The 3,247-nt window shown below is 34.7% G+C and overlaps 1 non-coding gene across 1 annotated transcript; it reads right to left on the reverse strand.

The window, feature by feature from the left end:
- Positions 1 to 315: 315 nt before the first annotated feature.
- LOC140497976 (U6 spliceosomal RNA) lies at positions 316 to 421 on the reverse strand. The gene has a single exon (XR_011964971.1). It is a non-coding gene; the product is annotated as a U6 spliceosomal RNA (small nuclear RNA).
- Between the last annotated feature and the right edge of the window lie 2,826 nt (positions 422 to 3,247).

Raw genomic sequence — 3,247 nt, forward strand, 5'->3', positions numbered from 1 at the left:
GGGCATAGTTCCAAATTGCTCTCCAGAATAGTTGGATTAGCTTATAGATCTACCTACAATGAATTAGTGTTCTAACTCTCCCACATCTTCTCCAACATTTATCATCTTCCTGTTTTGTCATGTTACCCAATCTGATAGGTGTGACGTGGTATATCAGAGCTGTTTTGATTTGCACCTCTGTAATCAATAGTGATTTAGAACATTTTTTCATGCAACTATAGATATCTTTAATTTCATCTTTTGAATACTGCCTGTTTTATCATTTGACCATTTATCAATAGGGGAATGACTTGTTTTCTTGTAAATCTGACTCAGAAAAATACGGAACACTTCACAAATTTGCATGTCATCATTCGCAGGGGCCATGCTAATCTTCTCTGTATCATTCCAACTTTAGTATATGTGCTGCCAAAATAAGCACTGCCCTCTAATTTTCTTTAGCAACTGCTATTACTAGTCATGGGTATGCTAACTCAAAATGCATCCCAAGAGCTGAATGTTAAATTTTCAATATGAATATTTATGTTCCCCAGATCAGCAAATCAGAGCTTGATTTGTTATTTTGTTGATTGTCCAGACTTAAGAGAGTGATGGAGAAAATGCAGATTAAATTTAAAAGTACATCATTTGGTTTTTAAACACTTACCAGGTTACCCTTACACTACTAAATTATAATATTTTCTCCCAACGAGTTCTCTTATTTATCCTCACAATATCTATAAGAATTGATAGGAGTAGGTGGCAATCTAATTTTAGAAACTTAAAAAAGCAATACATAATTTAAGTGATTTGACTAGTGTAAAATAGTAGTTATTATCCTGTCAGTTTCCTGCTTCTTAGTTTGTGAGAGAAGTAAGACTGAGAAAAAGGAAACAGAGGCAGCTGAGCATCTGAACCTCAAATGTCATTTTCTTCATCATTGTATGTGGATGTACTAGCACTTTCAGCAAAACAGTCAATATATTTTTGTTCTAAATTTTTCTTGGCATTTTTATTGTGTATCAATATATTCTTGTTTTATATCAATATGTACTTCTCCTTCCCTCACACAAAGTGCCACCTTTTATCACACAAAAATAAAAAAGATAAACAAAAGTGCAATTTAGCAAAAACTGGCCATCATATAAATCAAATCCCAATGATATATTTAAGTTTCCAATCCCGTGATCCCCAACTTCAGGAAAGAAGGTAATTCTCATTAATTAAGGTAATTCTCATATCTTCAGGATTACATCTTTCAGTCATCACATTTTAACAAACATTAAAAAATTGAAGTAAGTTTTTACAGATATATTTTGACAAATATATTTTGATATTTATTGATATTTTGATAATGATAAAAATCACCTATATTTACCAAAGTGTGCCCCTCTCCCTCCCAGGTAGCCATCACTTATAATGAAGAATAAAAAAGAAAAAAAAAGCAAAATTTTAAGCAAAATATTTTTAAGCAAAAAATTATTTTTAAGCCAAAAATTATTTAAGCAAAATAAATCTGACATTAAAAAATATCTATTTCAACCCACCCCATCACTGTGAAGAGATATACATTCTCATATGTCTTCTTTGGTGCAAGCTAGGCCATTATCAATTCACAGCATTCACTTTCTAGTATTGTGCTGTTCTTCCTATTTACATTGTTGTATTCATTTTATATATTGGTTTCTGGTTTTTGCTCATTTCAAAGCTGCTCGTATAAGCCTTCCCATGCTTCTCTATATTCATCCTTTTTTACAGCACAGCATTAGTCCATCCTATATATATATCCATATAGTGTCCTATAATTTGTTAATCATTCCGCATTTGATGAGCATCTGTTTTTCGACAAACATTATTAAGTGCCTACCATGTTCAAGTCCCTAGGTCTGAGACTAGGCATACAAAGATTGATAAGATATAGACCATATAAAGGGAAAAGGACCCACATGTACAAAAATATTTATAGCAGCTCTTTTTGTGGTGGTGAATTGGAAATTGAGGAAATTCCCATCAATTGGGAAATGGCTGGTATATGAATGTAATGGAATACTATTGTGCTATAAGAAACGATAAGCAGGTGGATTTAAGAAAAACCTGGAAAGACTTGTATGAACTGATGCTGAATGAAGTGAACAGAACCGGGAGAACACTGTACGCAGTAACAGCAACACTGTATGATAACCAGCTTTGATAGACTTAGCTCTTCTCAGCAACACAATGCTCTAAGACAATTCCAAAAGACTCATGATGGAAAATGCTATCCACACCCAGAGAAAGAACTGTGGAATCTGAATGCAAATCAAAGACTGCTGTTTCCTCTTTCCCTCTTTTTTCCTTTTCTCTTTCTCACGGTTTTCTCCTTTTCTTCTTATTCTTCTTTCACAATAAGACTAATGTGGAAATATGTTTAATATGATTGTACATATGTAACCTATATCAGATTGCAAGCTGTCCTGGGGAGGGGAGAGATGAGGGAGGGGAAAAGTTTGGAACTCAAAATCTTATAAAAATGAATGTTGAAAACTAAAAACAAATAAATATTAAAAAAAAGATAGAGACTATACTTTCAAGGAGTTTTCAATCTAATGGAGGAGGGGGCAAGCATATAAACAGTTATGATGCAAGGGAAAATAAGTGTTAAAGAGAGTTCCAGGAAAAGTACTCGCAGAAATTTGAGGAGGAAGAGCCCACTTTTATCTGATAGAATCAGGGATGACTTTACAGAAGAGGTGGCATCTGAACTGGTCTTTGAAGGAAGAAGGAAAAAATCCAAGTGAAAGATTTCAAGGCACAAATAGTACAAAAGGGGAAGAAATCTATTCTAGCCATCTAGTATCCTGAACAAGGAGGGGAACACTAATACTTCCACCAGTCTACTCATGTTTGCCTTTAACTCAGATTCTGAAGCCACACTTCTCTCATTCTTTTTCTATGTGACTTGGGAATTTCTTTGAATACACCTAAAGGTCTGGGGTGCCTGAGGTGGGAGGACAAAGAAGAGGTGATTTGGGAGGTGGTTAGATGTGCTATAGGAATGCTTAACATTCCACCTTTAAGGTTTCATGACTGTCTTCCAGACAGCTTAATGCCTTGCTTTTCCCAATCCTCCCCCACTGACAATGCCTTCCCTTTTTCAGTTGTTTACATATTTCTCCCCCATTAGAATCTAAGCTTCTTAAGCACTGGGACTGTTTTTGCCTTTCTTTGTATCCCTAGTACTTATCCCAGTGTCTGGCACACAGCCAGTATTAATACATGGCTATTAACA

The sequence above is a fragment of the Notamacropus eugenii genome, chromosome 3, assembly GCF_028372415.1.
Source record: "Notamacropus eugenii isolate mMacEug1 chromosome 3, mMacEug1.pri_v2, whole genome shotgun sequence".
NCBI lineage: Eukaryota > Metazoa > Chordata > Mammalia > Diprotodontia > Macropodidae > Notamacropus > Notamacropus eugenii.